The sequence below is a fragment of the Hemiscyllium ocellatum genome, chromosome 16 (assembly GCF_020745735.1).
Source record: "Hemiscyllium ocellatum isolate sHemOce1 chromosome 16, sHemOce1.pat.X.cur, whole genome shotgun sequence".
In the NCBI taxonomy this organism is placed as follows: domain Eukaryota; kingdom Metazoa; phylum Chordata; class Chondrichthyes; order Orectolobiformes; family Hemiscylliidae; genus Hemiscyllium; species Hemiscyllium ocellatum.
The window spans coordinates 71240022-71256903 of NC_083416.1; the positions used below are offsets into that span (position 1 = coordinate 71240022).

The following is a 16882-nucleotide window of genomic DNA, read 5'->3' on the forward strand; positions in this document are numbered from 1 at the left end:
TCAGCTGCATAAATCTGCCTCACTGGCTTATTTAAGAAAAGCCCAAGTGTAGCATATTGAATCCTGCTGTTGATAAGAGCTGTTAGGAAGATGCAAAGGAATCTAGATTTATTGATTGAATTTGAAGGCTCAACATAAAGAATAATGTGGGGAAATATGAAATCATTTACTTTTGTGAAAAGATTGAAAAAGCATCATAATTCTTAAAAAGTGAGAGATTCATACGTTGGTGTTGAGAGATTTGCACACAGCTCACAGGAAGTTAACTCATGGGTTCAGCAGCAGTTCAAGTGACAACTCCTTTATTGAAAGGATTTTAAGCATGCGATGAAGGAAGTCCTGTATAATTAAATAAGGCTTTGGTGACAATACCCCTGGAGTATTATGTGCACTTACAGATCCCTTCCTAAGAGTTCAACCTGAGGGTCGAGAAGGAGAGACATTCACTGTGACCTCATCTGGAAAGGGAATTGAAATCTGCATTGTCGGTATCTGTCTGCATTGCAAATCAGCCATCCAGTCAACTGCAGTTATATAGGGCCTTGGTAAGACCACATGTGGAGTATTCTGTGCAGTTTTTGCTTTCTAACAAGGTAAGATATGTTTTTGATAGAGAAAGTCACTAGGCTGATACCAGGAATGGAAGGTCAGTTGAAAGAGAAGAGATTGGTTCAATTGGGCCTGTATTGAGTAGAGTTTAGAAGGATGAGAGGGGATCTGATTGAGGTGTATAAAATTCAAACAGAGCTGACAGATGCAGAGAGGATATTTCCCCTGTGGTTGGGGAGCCTAGACGCAGCAGACAAAATGATATGGAGACTCATGATATGGAGTAGGCCATTTGGGACTAAGATGAGGAAACATTTCTTCAAACAGAGGGTGGTCAAACAGTGGAGTTAGTGATCACAGAAGGCTGTGGAGGCTGGGTCACTGAGCTTATTCAAGAAAGGTAGACTTTTAGATATTAAAATAACCAAGGGATATGGAGAAATAGCAGAAATATAGCATTGAAATACAAGAACAGTCATGATCATAATGAATATTGAAACAGGCTCAAAGGGCTGAATGGCCTACTCCTGCTCTTAGTTTCTAAGGTTCCAAATCTTAAAGTGGGTGCAATGAATATTCACTAGATGGATTCTTTTTCTATTCTGTAAGGAGAAATTGAGCGGGTGGGTGGGCAGGCATGGGGTCTGGCATAGCTACACACCAAGTATGTCCTCAGAATGGTTCTTCAGCTCAAAATTTGTAGAAGCTTTTATGGACCTCCTTTTAGTTTTGAATGTTTCAATTAAAAACATATTGCACAGCTTTCAGCTTTCTGCTTTAGATGGGACAAAAGACTGGTTAGACAGTTAATACTGAAAGTTACACAAGTAAAATCTGATAAGATTCTTAGCTAAAACTGAGATACAAAAATCTAAGCTGAAAATGTGTTGCTGGAAAAGCGCAGCAGGTCAGGCAGCATCCAAGGAACAGGAAATTTGACGTTTCAGGCATAAGCCCTTCATCAGGAATGAGGAAAGTGTGTCCAGCAGGCTAAGATAAAAGGTAGGGGGGAGGGGCGATGGAGATGTGATAGGTGGAAGGAGGTCAAGATGAGGGTGATAGGCCGGAGTGGGGTGGGGGGCGGAGAGGTCAGGAAGAAGATTGCAGGTTAGGAATGCGGTACTGAGTTCGAGGGATTCGACTGAGACAAGGTGGGGGGAGGGGAAATGAAGAAACTGGAGAAATCTCGCCCCTCCCCTAAGTCCCTCCCCTATCACATCTCTATTGCCCCTCCCCCCAGTCCCTCCCCAATCACATCTCCATCGCCCCTCCCCCAAGTCCCTCCTGACCTCTCTGCCCCCACCCCACTCCAGCCTATCACCCTCACCTTGACCTCCTTCCACCTATCACATCTCCATCGCCCCTCCCCCAAGTCCCTCCTCCCTACCTTTTATCTTAGCCTGGCTGGCACACTTTCTTCATCCTGATGAAGGGCTTATGCCTGAAATGTCGAATTTCCTGTTCCTTGGATGCTGCCTGACCTGCTGCGCTTTTCTAGCAACACATTTTCAGCTCTGATCTCCAGCATTTGCAGACCTCACTTTCTCCATACAAAAATCTAAAGTTGGTAAGCATAAAACTTGCATATAAAAATAAAAATTAGATAAGTTTCTACAACTGTTGCAGGCTGGCTTAAATGAAAGTTCTCTTTTCAATGTGAAGGAGTTAAATTTGTGGTCAGATTCAGCAGCTGTGATGTCTCTGTTGGCAAATGCACTCACAACTGGACCGAACAGACCAGTTCCTGGGAGTGGGATAATACTTCCTGTGTTTCACTTTTGTGCCAATTTAGATTATGGCTTTTGGTAATCTGCTTCAGACCAGCAGTTCTGGAAAAGCCTATCTGTTGTGAAGTGACTACTCAAGATATTACTCATATTCTCTTCATAAAATGTTAGCTCACACATAGACATTTGCACAGTTCAAAGCTTAAAATGGCTGCTACCCAAAACTGTCAAATTGCGATTTGTTATTGAGGGAGTCTATGCCTGGTGCACAGGTTCATCCATTGTCATTTAGTCAAGGCAATTAAATTGTTAACTGTCACACATCTTGGATGGCTTCCATTTCATTAAGTGTTTGAGAGCTATTTACACACCCAGAGAAAACATTGTCAAGAATTTATTTTCTAACTTTGAGAATGTTTATTGAATTTCAAAAGGCCTCTTGTGGTTTATTTTTGAGGCTGACCTGCTCCCAGCCACAGCTGAACCTACAAGTAAAGTCATCTGACACTTGAAACCATTTTATAAGATTCACAATATCCACTTTATCCGGGCAGCCTATCTGTTTGTCTTCCATCACTGATCTATAACTGTGGATCATAGTCTCAGAAGGGTCTGATTTTGATTGTGGGTAAATTGCTTGAGGTGATTATAAAAGATAGGATTTATGGACATTTAGAGAGGTAAAAATTGATGAGGGATAGTTAGCATGGTTTTGTGTGAGGAAGATTGTGTCTCATAAACTTGATTGAGCTTTTTGAATAAGTTACCAAAAAGATTGATGGTAGCAGAGAAGTAGACATTGTTTATTTGGATTCTAGTAAAGACTTTGACAAGGTTCCGCATGATAGACTAGTTAGTAAAGTTAGGTGACATGGGATTCAGAGTGAGCTTGCCAAGGGGATACATAATTAGCTTAATGGCAGGAGACAGAGAGTAATGGTGGAGGGTTGCTTTTTGGACTGGAGGCCCAATGTTCTGCAAGGATCAGTTCTGGGTCCGTTTTGTTTGTCATTTATACAATTGACTTGGATGAGAATATAGAAGGCATAGTTGTGGAATTCACCAAAACTGGTCGCATCGTAGACAGTGAGGAAGATCTTCTAAGATTACAAAGAGATCTTGATCAAATGGGTCATTGGGCTGAAAAATGACAAATGGAATGCAATCTGGATAAATGCGAGGCATTGCATTTTGGTGCAACAAACAAGGGTAAGGCTTATACATTACTGGTAGAGCCTTGGGTACTGTTGTAGAACAGAGGAACCTAGGGGTGCAGGTACATAATTATTTGAAGTTTGCATCAGATATAGACACACTGAAAATGTGTTGCTGGTTAAAGCACAGCAGGTCAGGCAGCATCCAAGGAACAGGAAATTCGACGTTTCGGGCACAAGCCCTTCATCAGGAATGCAGAATGGTTCAAAAGGCACATGGCATGCTTGCTTTCATTGCTCAGTCCTTTGAGTACAGGAGTTGGGAAGTAATGTTGAAGTTGTACAGGATATTGGTGAAATGCTGTGTCTAGTTCTGGTCACCCAGTTATAGGAAGGATATTATCAAGCTGGAGAGGGTTCGGAAGAGATTTACTCGGACGTTGCTGTGTATGGAAGGATTGAGTCATAAAGAAAGGCTGGGACTTTTTTACTGGAGGTTGAAGGTGACCTGATAGAAGTTTATAAAATAATGAGAGGTATTGATAGAGTTAATGGTAGTTCTCTTTTTCTGAGGATGGGTGATTTCAAGGTTGGAAGCACATTTTTAAGGTGAGAGGAGAGAGATTTTAAAAAATGAGAGGCAAAAGTTTGCACAGGAGGCGATTCATGTGTGGAATGAACTTCTTGAGGTAGACGCAGGTACAGTTACAACGTTTAAAAGACATTTGGCTAAGTGCATGAATAGGAATGGTTTGGAGAGATATGGGCCTGTAACAGGCAGGTGGGACTAGATTAGTTTGGGATTATGCTCGGCATGCACTGGTTGGACCGAAGGCTCTGTTTCTGTGCTGTCTGACTCTATGACTGTATGATTCTATGTCTAATAAGGAACTTTCCTTTTTGGACTGAGACGGGCAGAAACTCTTCACCCAGATGGTTGTAAATCATTGTGATTCTCTACATCAGAGATGAGATGCTTCAATTCAAAGAGTGTAAAGACAGGATATATAGATTTTTGGGATATAGAAATAGGATAGGAAAGGGAAATAGATGCCATGGTCTTATTGAATGGTGGAGAAGCTTCAATATGGTCTAATGGCCTACTCCTGCTTATATATCCCACCTTCTTTAGTTCTACTATGCTGCATTATAATATGATTCATGAAAAGTATTTCACTAACTTTAGGACACCTTGTGGATAGGACAATGTTTATGTGAATGTGCATTCTTCTGTTAATTGTTCTTTAGAAGACTTCAGTTCAAACTGTCTTCCTACCTTTTATGAATGACCCCTAAAATCAAATGGAAACAATGTCCTCTAAGGCAGGATCTTTATCTGTAATCTGAAGTTGACCTGTTTCTTTTCTCACTTCATAATATTTCTCACCCTCCCTCAATCCTTTCAAAGTCTCTAATCAGTCAGACACCTTCTCAAACATCCAGTTATAGATTAGCAGACATTTCTCTCAACTAAACATTAGTATTGCCAAAGACACTATCTTTAGTCTCAGACATAAATTAAATTTCCTAGCTGTCTACTCCAAGATTCTACCCGCCAAATTTTGGAGGCAGAACCAAACTGTTCACAAACTATCACTTGATCCTGGTGTGAGTTTCCTGCCAGGCATTCTTGTCATCATCAAGATCACCTTCTTCTGCATTTGCAACATCTCAGCCCTATCTCAACTGATCTTCTGCTGATGCCCCTGATTCATGCCTTTGTAACCTCTGAACATTCCTATTCCATGACTTTCCTAGCTAGCACCTATGTTCCTCTTTCCAAAAAGTTGAGCTCATCCAAAATTCTGCTTTATTTGTCACAAGTCACACCAATTCTTGCTCAACCTTTACATCCGTGCTCTCTGGCCGACATTGTGAACAGTGAATAGTGTCTCCATTTTAAAATTCTCATTGTTTTTTTTACCCAAGTCTTTCCATGGCCTCATGTCTCTCTATCGCAGAATTCTTATCAGGCTACAAACTTCTGACATATGTGTTCATCCAGTTTTAGCCTCTTGTGCATGACCGATGTAAATCACTCGATGTAAATCATGACCGATAGCACTCGTAGTTTCAGCTACCTCATCCCTGAGCTCTGGAATTGATATAACTCCACAAGGGCTGGTATCCAATCAGGAAGTCATCCTTTATTTACATGAGGAGCGTCCTTGACTCTGATCCAGCTTTCTCAGAGCCAGCTCTTGGAGTGATACTCTTGTTATATCTATCAGCTGGGGCTCCCTGATTGGAGCAGAGCAACAGCCCAAATATTCTGAGGTCCGCCTGGCTGACCTCATTACAATCACTGCAGGAACTACTTTCCCAAATCTATCTACTTCTTTTTCTTTCTTTATTGTTTTTTTAAAAATCTACCTTTCTGACCACACTATCCTGAATGTGACTAGTGTCAGTTTTGTCTGATAATGTTGGCATACTGTTTTACCATAGCAAAAACACCACATAAATGCAAGCTGTTGTTGTATGTTGTTGATTGAACGTAACTTGTTTTTTTTCTCAGCAATTCCATTTTTTTATATACTTGGTGTATACTTACCAAACACATAATCAAACAGAGGATGAAAACTGTAGTTTTGAGGGAATGACTACCTTTCCTAGAATTTATTTGTGAAATTTAATGCTCAGTATAAGTTTCTGAAAATATTAAAATGCTTAGCTAGTTTTATTTCTCATCCCAGTCTCATAACTAGAACTTGACTCATTTCCAAAGTTCAAGGGTTAGATTTCTTCTTGCTGAGACACTGAATTAGTTTAAATTTATCAATTCTTGCATGTACCCAGACAGATTTTAGAATCTGATCAGACTATAGGTGACACATACCTCGTTGCTGAACGATTCCTTTTTTCAATTTCTACAGCTGCCTTCCATGTTAATCAGAATTACAAATGTTGGAAAATTGCAACGATTAATTACAGCAGTGTAAATACTCAACTGTGAAAAAAGGAAAGAAAATCTTGCATTTATATTGTGCCATTCATGACCTCATGACTCAGTGCTTTCAGAGATACTCTGTAAAGTACTTCTGAAGTGCAATCATCCATTGTAATGCAGGAAAATTTGTAAAACTCAGCCAGATCATGAACATCATTCAGATAGCGATCGCAGATGTAAAAGCAACATATTGTGGAAATCAGAAATATAAAACAGTAAGAGCTAAGAATACTTTGAAGGTCAGGCAGCTTCTGAGGAATAAATCACGGATAATCTGTCCTCGTTGTTGGTCAAAGCGTCTGAGGTGAAGTCAGTTTTGGCAATTGTCTCAAGTCAGTTAGAGTCTGGGCATATGACGTCAAGCTGGATATGCAGAGGTGTCACATTGTATTCTGGGTGGCGTTCTAGGATTCAGAGCCTCGCACATTTACTAATAAGAATAAAAGCAACTTTAGTCTGAATCTAATTCTGTTATAGCTAACTTCAAATTGTTTAATTCTGGCTCTGGGACCATAATTGTGAATGTGCATGAGAACAGAAAGCAAACACTGCAAATCCACTTAAAGGGGACAGTGCTGGAGGAGGTTATAGAAAGAGGGAAAAGGGAGGATATGGACCGGTACGCAAACAAGAATGAACATTTGAGAATTGCTGTTAATTGGGAGTAAATGTTGGACATCACCAACCCAAGGAAATCTAAACACATAAATAAAAAGTGGGCCTTACCACCAGTGCTTCACCAGAGATTCACTGATGATGTTACCTAGTATGGAGATGAAACGTCTGAGAACAAATCCTTCAGCTCAGAGAGCAAATTTACATACAAAAAATTGGCAAGTCATGTGGCAGCTGCATAGAACTTTTGTAAAGCTACATTTGGAGTATGGTGTAAATTTCTGATTGCCACACTACTCAGGAGGATGGGGAGGCTTTGGAGATGGTACAGAAGAGGTTGCCTGGTTTGGAGGGTATTAGCTATGAGGAGACTGGTCAAGCTTAATTTGTTTTCATTTGAACATCGGAGACTAAGTTTATAAAATTATGAGATGCTTGGATAGAATGGATAGCCAGTGTCCTTTTCCCAGGGTAGAAATGTCAAATAACAGGGGGCATAGGTTTAAGATAAAGGCAAAAGAAGTTTAAAGGAGATGTGAGAGGCAGGCTTTTTACACAAAAAGTAGTAAATGCCTGGAATGCACTGCCAAAGCTGGTAGAAATTGATAGAATAGCAGTGTTTAAGAGGTATCTTGAGAGACACATGACTAGGCAGAGAATAGAAGGAGTGTGTTGCTGGAAAAGCACATCAGGTCAGGCAGAATCCGAGGAGCAGGAAAATCGACGTTTCAGGCTGGGGCCCTTCATCAGGAATGAGGCTGAGAGCCTTGGGGTGGAGAGATAAATGGGATGAGGTGGGGCATGGGAGAAGGCAGCTAAGAGTGCAATAGGTGGGTGGAGGTGGTGGTAAAGGTGATAGGTCGGAGAGGAGTGTGGAAAAGATAGGTGGGAAGGAGGATTGGCAGGTGGACAGGTCATGAAGTCGGTGCTGAGCTGGAAGGTTGGAACGGGGGTAAGGTGGGGGGAGGGGAAACTGGTGAAGTCTACATTGATGCACTGGGATTGAAGGGTCCTAAGGTGGAAGATAAGATCTTAGCATTACTGTTCTCCAGTCTAAAACATCACTATTTATTACGACTCACTATTTTCTCTCCTTAAGCTAATTATTAGCTCAGCTGTTACTGAATTTAAATGGTCTTCAATTTTATTAACCAGCCTTTAATAAAAGGTAGCACATTGCCAACACAGACATTTTGACAACATCTTCTTGGATGCATATAGTTAGGGACTCCTTAGAAAAAAAACTTCCATTTATTCTTTATTAAAAATTCACTCATGGGATGTAGGTGATGCCTGCTAGACCAGCATTTATTGTCCTTCAGAATATGGTGATAACCTACCTTCTTGAACTGCCACAGTCTGTGTTGTAGGAAAGTGCACAATGGTGGGAGGAATGGAAATCTAGGATTTTGATACATAACAGAGAAGATACATTTATATATTTCCAAATCAGAATGTTGAGTGTCTTGAAGATGATCCTGCTGGTGGTAGTGTTACCATGTATACTTGTCCACCTAGATGTTAGTGGTTGCTGCATGGAAGGTACTTTCCTAGGATCTTTGGCAAATTTCTGCAGTGCATCTTGGAGATGGTATGCACTGCTGCTACTGAGCACAGGTGGTGGTGGTAGTGGATGCTTGTAGATATGGCGCAAATAAATCATGCTGCTTTCGCATGGATGGTGTCAAGCTGCTTGCGTTTTGCTGGAGCTGCACTTATGCAGGCAAGTGGTGAGTATTCCATCACACTCCTGACTTATGCTTTGTACATAGTAGCCATGATGTGGAGGTGGTAGAAAGTGAGGACCTCAGATGCTGGAGAACAGAGCTTAAAAATGTGTTGCTGGAAAAGTGCAGCAGGTCAGGCAGCATCAAAGGAGCAGGAGAATCGATATTTCAGGCATAAGCCCTTCTTCAGGAATAAGGAGGGTGTGCCAAGCAGGCTAAGATAAAAGGTAGCGAGGAGACACTTGGGGGAGGGGCGTTGGGAATACGATAGGTGGAAAGAGGTTAAGGTAATGGTGATAGGCCGGAGAGGGGGTGGGGGCGGAGAGGTCGGGAAGAAGATTCAAGGTCAAGAAGGCGGTGCTGAGTCTGAGGGTTGGGACTGAGATAAGGTGGGGGGAGGGGAAATGAGAAACCTGCATTCATCCCTTGTGATTGGAGGGTTCCTAGGCAGAAGATGAGGCGCTCTTCCTCCAGGCGTCGTGTTGCCATGGTTTGGAGATGGAGGAGGCCATGGACCTGCATGTCCTTGGAGGAGTGAGAGGGAGAGTTAAAGTGTTCAGCCACGGGGTGGTTGGATTGGTTTCTGCGGGTGTCCCAGAGGTGTTCTCTGAAACATTCCACAAGTAGGCGGCCTGTCTCCCCAATGTATAGGAGGCCACATCGGGTGCAGCGGATGCAGTAAATGATGTGTGTGGAGGTGAAGGTGAATTTGTGACGGATATGGAAGGATCCCTTGGGGCCTAGGAGAGAAGTGAGGGGGAAGTGTGGACGCAAGTTTTGCATTTCTTGAGGTTGCAGGGGAAGTTGCCGGGAGTAGAGATTGGGTTGGTGGGGGGTGTGGACCTGACGAGGGAGTCGCAGAGGGAGTCGTCTTTCAGGAACACTGATAGGGATGGGGAGGGAAATATATCTTTGGTGGTGGGGTCTGTTTGGAGGTGGCGGAAATGATGAAGGATGATACGCTGTATACGGAGGTTGGTGGGGTGGTAGGTGAGGAACAGTGGGGTTCTGTCCTGGTGGCAATTGGAGGGGCGGGGCTCAAGGGCGGAGGAGCAGGAAGTGGAGGAGATGCGGTGGAGAGCATCGTCAATCATGTCTGAGAGGAAATTGTGGTCTTTGAAAAAGGAGGCCATCTGGGTTGTTCGGTATTGGAATTGGTCCTCCTGGGAGCAGATGCCACGGAGGCGAAGGAATTGGGAATATGGGATGGTGTTTTTACAGGGGGGAGGGTGGGCGAAGGTGTAATCTAGGTAGCTATTGGAGTTAGTCGGTTTGTAGTAAACAGCTGTGTTGAGTCGGTCGTCTGAGATAGAAATGGAGAGGTCTAGGAAGGGGACGGAGGAGTCTGAGATGGTCCAGGTAAATTTGAGGATGGGGTGGAAGGTGTTAGTAAAGTGGATGAACTGTTTAACCTCCTAGTGGGAGCACGAGGTAGCGCGATACAGTCATCGATGTAGCAGAGGAAATGATGGGGTGTGGTGCCAGTGTAGCTGCGGAAGATGGTCTGTTCCACATATCCTATGAAGAGGCAGGCATAGCTAGGGCCCATGTGGGTGCCCATGGCTACTCCTTTGGTTTGGAGGAAGTGGGAGGATTGGAAAGAGAAGTTGTTCAGAGTAAGGACCAGTTCAGTCAGTCGAAGGAGGGTGTCAGTGGAAGGGTACTGGTTGGTTCGGCAGGAAAGGAAGAAGCGGAGGGCTTTGAGGCCTTCGTGATGGGGGATGGAGGTGTATAGGGACTGGATGTCCATGGTGAAGATAAGCTGTTGGGGGCCGGGGAAGTGAAAATCATGGAGGAGGTGGAGGGTGAGGGTGGTGTCCCAAACGTAGGTGGGGAGTTCTTGGACTAAGGGGGACAGGACTGTGTCAAGGTATGCAGAGATATGTTCGATGGGGCAGGAGCAGGCTGAGACAATGGTTCGGTGGGGCAGGAAAAGGCTAAGACAATGATGTGGAGGTGCCAGTGCTGTACTAGGTTGGTCAAAGTCAGAAATTTCACTACACCAGGTTATAGTCCAACAGGTTTATTCGAAGTCATAAGCTTTCGGACTGCACTACTCCATCTGGTGAAGTGAAGATACCACCCGACAAAGGAGCAGCACTTCAAAAGCTTGTGATTTCAAACACACTTGTTGGTGTAATCTGACTTCTGATTGTGTAGATAGGGGGCAGGCTTTGGAATGAGATATTCCTATCGTCTGTTCTGTGTCATATCTCAACAGCAGAATGTCTCAACGTGCTTACCAGCTAATGAAGCACTTTTAGAAGAATAATCTTTGCTTGTGATATAGCAAATAATTAGCCAATATACTTCAAGGAAGTACTTAATCGATTATGAGACATTCTGCAATGGCTTGAGCTCTTGAAAGGCACTTCAGAAATGCAATTCTTACCTTTCTCTTTTCACTATCTTTGTGGATATCAAAATCACCATTGGTTATGGGAATTAAAAATAGTTTGGGAGTGGGGGTTCTGCAGCAGAGCAGCCAGTCCAGAATGCCAGTTTTACAACTTGGCAGGATGGGTTTCCAAGCTTCTAAACATGATGCAATTAAAAGTAAGACAACATGGACTTTGGAACTTGTGTTTCATACCACAGTGCTATTCTTTTACTCATTATATTAACCAGGATAGTTAGCATATATGAAAAACATGACCAATAGCAATAATATTGACTGAAACCAGGTGAACTATTGAATACAAAATAGATAACACAGTGAAAAACTACACTGCCGTTGAGATTCTGCACTACAGAGCAAACCACCTCCATATTGTTCCCAAAGACAAATACTGTTGATGTTGAAGATGTGGAATAAAAAATAGAAAATGCTCAGCTGTTGGAGAGAGGAACAGAGTTAATGTTTTACATTATGCGGTGAAAGGTCATAGACCACCTTTGCCAAAGCTCCAAAGACTTTTTCTCTTCAGATGTTTTTCAAATTCCTCTTTGAAAAGCCTAATCTTATCTGCCTCCACCAGACTCTGTTATATCCAAGACACATCCCCTCAATCCTCATATGGCCTTTGGTTTTCCTCCACTTACTGTCAATGGGAGCACTTTTCTCTAACCACTGTGTCTAGGTGCCTCGTGATTTTGGACACCCCTCTAACTCTTTGTTTCAATCTTCTATTCAGTCAAGAGGATAATGCCAGTTCATCCAATCTATCCATGTAACTGAGTCCTTCATCTCTGTAATTATTCTTGTAAGTCTTTTCTTGCTCTCTAAAAGGTCCACACCCTTCCTAAAGTAAGAGGCCCAGAACTGGACACTATCCTCCAACTGAAGCCAAAACAGTTTTTATATACATTCAGTGAACTGAAGGGGAGATAGACTTTTGTATCCAACAACGTAAGGGGACAAGGGATCCAATTGTAGACTACAGAGATGAGCCAGGAGGAAGCATAATAATTCTACAAGAGCATTACCAGATAACCATAGAAGGTGCATGCTTGATACTTATGCTCCCAAGTATAATGCCAGAGTAGGTAGGAAATCTGAATGATCAAAGCACTAATTCATCTGAATTAATTTCCTTGCATATTGCTTCAATAAGATTTTGTACCACCATACATAACAGGCTGCATATTCACTGTTGAATGATGTTTGGGTAGTTCAGACAACAACTTGGAAATGGATCACACATCCTGACCAAGTGTCAGTTGTCAGGCAGAAAATAAGCCTCATATGAACATTATACTTTGGAAAGTATTATTTTTCTTTCATGCACAATGTGTTAGGAATTGGATTCCATTGACATTTCTACTGAGGCAAATCCAAACAAATGGTGCTAGTATTTATCAAATGCCTTTTTGATGTTCATTTTGTAATATATTTTACCAAAGCTTTCTTTGTGAAGAGCAGAAATTGATGCTTGCTTTTCTTCTCAAAATAGAACTTGAGGATTTTGCTTTATTTTATCATATCAGCATTTGTAAGCTAAAAAGAAAAATAAAATACCGAGACAGTCAGTTCTTCTGTAATGTGATGGATGCGATTGTGTGCAACCTCGCAATCATGCTTTTGAAACCGTGCTTAAAGTGTTGGTGCTGCAATCGCATTACAGCCAAACCACGTTTTAAAAGTTCATGCTGTAGAAACAGCATCCCCAATTCGTCAACTGTATGATAGTGAATTTGCATTGATGAAATGCTCGCTCTAACAGAACGATCTGTACTTTGAACTGGGAAATTTCCTTGAAGAGGAATGACATTCCACAGCAATGACTGTTGTCGGCCACACATTCAACAAAGCTAAAATCCTTTTTCCCAAGAATGTGATAAAACAACCATGATAAATGAATAACAACATATGCAGCTTCTGACTGGAGAATATGGGCTGAACCAGTTACAAAGCCACAGTTAGAAAATTTGACCAATTCCGAACCTTATAAAGCTTCAGCATTTTGAATGAGGAAACATGCGTATTCTTTTAATAAGATAGTTGTTCTCGTTTGCATAATCAGAAGTGTGGTCCTGCATTAGCACAAAAGAGTTTTCCACTTCCAAATTGCTGTCAAACATATCCACCATCCGTCCCATTCTGACCGTGCCAAATTCAAAAGTTTAATGAAAGTTGTCAACATGAGAACTATTTGCAGTGGGAACAAGGTGTAATAACTAACATTTGTTCAGATAAAGCAATCATAATCTCTGGTAGTAAAGCTCAACCTCACTTGATTCACTTGCCAGTTTGTTCACCCTGTGAAATGTATGAGGTAGACATTAAATTTATAGTCTACCAAAAGGATTTCAAAAAGGCCTCATTCATGCCTCCTGAGGATGGTAGTTGCTGCAATAAATATCTGTCCGCTTACATTAACTAAAGCCTACTTTGTTGCTAGGTTACACATTGAAACACACTTACATTAAACTCAGAAGTTGAAGCCAGTTGCAGTCATGATGGAAAAGTGACTTTTTTTAAAAAAACTGCCCACTCCTACGCAACAATCTTCTAGCCCACCTGTTTTGATGGTGGTTAAAACTTTCCTGATGAGTTGTGTCAATGTGGGATTTCAGATGAGCCCGTGGAGAGAGGTGTTTGATGTAAACCTAAATAGAGGAGTGGATTAAACCTTCCGTTCTTGGAACTAAATACGTTTCTCAATTCATAGTAAGTTCGTGATGGTTTGGAATGCTACTCCTACCAAGATTACCATCATACAGTGGTTTCCTGTCACTCTGTCAAAAGTATAGGTTTAATGACGCTGAGTTGTCTGTTTCACTATTAAATCAGGAGATGAGAGCACAGCTGTCAAATTATTTCCACCTCTAATTATCATTGAGAAGGTACTGGTAAATCATTTTCTGGAACCAATGTACTTCAGCAGGAACAGTCCCAAAGAGTATTGTTGCTTTCCATTCATGGTGTGGGATATGGATGTCACTAACTGGGCCAGCATTTATTGTCATCCCTAGTTGTTCTTGAGAAGATGTGGTGAGCTGCATTCTTGAACTACTTCATCAATGTACATTAGGTGGACCCACAAGACAATTTGGGAGGGAGATTCAGCAATACTGAAGGAATGCTGATATGTTTCCAATTCATGATGGAGTGCGGTTTAGTGAGGGCCTTGTGGGTGTTGGTGTTCTTACTTAGTCCTCAGGATCTTTGGTGCATTTCTGCAGTGTATCTTTTAGGTGGCACATTCTGTTGCTATTGAGTATCTGTGGTGCAAATTGTGGATGTCTGTGGATGTGATGCCAATCAAGTGGGGCTGCTTTATCCTTGATGAAGTCAAGCTCCTTGAATATTATTGGAGCTACACCTCATCCAGGCAAATAATATTCCATCTTATGCCTTTTAGATGTTGGACAGGCTTTGGGGAGCTAGCAGGTGAGTTACTGTGGGAAAGGATCTGCTACCCAGCCTAGCCATTGTAGGCCCACACAGATCATAGGAAAACAAACTTGGCCAACTATACCAGAAACACCCAGAATGACTCAGCAGTGACCAAACAGGCTGAAATGTGAAACTAGACAGAACTATAGTCACTCGCAGGCAACGAAATACACTTCCCAAAACACACTAACAATACCAGGTCAACACAGCTGTCCCAAAACCCCACGAGCAGTCTCATAATACAACAATATCAAAGCCATGCAAATGGCAGGTCAGACAGAGAGGCACCAAAGGACCTCGCCCTCCCAGGACAAGAACAATGGAAGCACTGTTTCAAAAGAGACATTCTTACCTACCTGCAAAGAGAGCTGGAATCTCCTGATCCCATCAAGAACTCATTGATTCTGACAGGATGTTATATTGTATCGACAATCAGGACATTCTTCAGACAACTGTTTTTCAATTATCATCATTGTAACTGGATTACTTTCCAAAATTAAAAATCACACAATACCAGGTTATAGTCCAACAGGTTTAACTGGAAGCACTTGCTTTTGGAGCGCTGTTCCTTCATCAGGTGGAGCTCCGAAAGCAAGTGCTTCTAATAAACCTGTTGGACTATAATCTGGTGTGTGATTTTTAACTTTGTATACCCCAGTCCAACACTGACATCTCCAAACCTTAATTTCCAAATACATTGTATCTTTCCCCATTTTAATTAACCTTATTGTATAAGATTCCTATAAAACCTGGCTTCATCCTCAGCTCAAGGAAGAGAATTCTAGGCTACTTGGACAGACTGTGCTGTTTCAGCTTAGTCAATTTCTCTTTCACTATAACCCTGTACTAATAAACTTGGTTAATTTCACTTCAAACTGTGCTTTGTGATCTCTAATTTATTGAGTTAATTTCTCTGACAGGTCCTCACTGCAGGATTCCTAGATTCTGATCTGCTCTTGTAGCCACAATATTAATATGGTCAGTCTTATTCACTTTCTGTTCAACAGTAGCCCACACAATGTTAATAGTTAAAGATTCAGTGATGATAATGCCACTGAATGTGAATGGGTGATAGTAGATTCTCACTTTTTGGAAAAGATCATTGTCTGGCACTTGTATGCATGAAAATAACGTGTCAGGTCAAACCTGGACATTCCTGAAGAAGGCCCGAAACGTCGATTCTCCTGCTCCTTGGATGCTGCCTGGCCTGCTGTTTTTTTCCAGCACCACATTTCTCAAACCTGGACATTCTCTAGTTCCTTCTGCATTTGGATTTCTTCAGTATCTGAGAAATTGTAAATGGTGCTGACGTTGTCCAATTATCGGCAAACATCTCAACTTCTGATCTTATAATGGAGAGAAGGGCATTCATGAAGCAGCTGAGGATGGTTGGACCTACGGCACTCTGCTGAGGAATTACTGCAGAGGTGTCCTGCAGATGAGATGACTGACCTCCTCCAACTTCCTTGGATTCAAATTGACCTAGTTTTGTTGGGGAATCCTCGATACCACATAAACACAAATACAGAATTGTCAGTCTCTAGAATTCGGTTCTTTTGTCCATGCTGGAATCAAGGATGTAATGAGGCCAGGAGCTGAATGGCCCTGGTGGAACCTAAACTGGGCATCATAGAACAGGTTGTTACTCAGCAAGTCCTGCTTGTAGCACTGTTGATGACACCTTCTATCACTTTACTGATACTTGAGAGTAGACTGAGAGGGTGGTATTTGGCCAAGTTGAATTTGCCCTGTTTTTTATGTACAGGAAATAGCTGGGCAACTTTCCACATTGAAAAACTTGGAAGGAGTTGGATAAGTTCTGGAGTACACGTCTTCATTATTATTGCTGGAATATCGTCAGGGCCACCACACAGCCATTGCAACATCTGGTGTCTCCAGCCATTTTGATATCACGTAGACTGATTGAATTTTACTGAAAACTGACATCAGTGATTCTGGGAACCACTGAAGGAAGCCAAAATGAGTCATTCACTCTGCATTCTGGCTGAAGCTTGTTGCAAATGCTTCATCCTTGTCTTTTGCACTGACATGCTGGGCTTTCTCATCATTGAGGTACTTTTGTGAAAACTATTCCTCCAGTATTTTTTCATTGTCCACCACTATTCATGATTGGATGTGGCAGGATTGCAGAACTTAGCTTTGGTTTATTCTAGGATTACTTAACTCTGTCTGTCATTCGGTGCTTGTGCTGTGTGGCATGTGAGTCATCTGGTTTTGTTGCTGCACCATGTTGACACCTCATTTTTAGGTACGGTGCTCCTGGCATGCCCTCCTATATTCTTCATTGAACCAGGGTTGAT

At 42.0% G+C, this 16882-nt stretch overlaps 1 long non-coding RNA gene across 1 annotated transcript in view; it reads left to right on the top strand.

Annotated features, from left to right (window-relative positions):
* The first annotated feature begins 385 nt into the window (after positions 1-385).
* LOC132823259 (uncharacterized) overlaps positions 386-16882 on the top strand; it is a 35563-nt gene continuing 19066 nt past the window's right edge. The window contains exon 1 of the long non-coding RNA XR_009645520.1: positions 386-593. This is a non-coding gene — a long non-coding RNA (uncharacterized LOC132823259). The remainder of the gene's footprint in view (positions 594-16882) is intronic.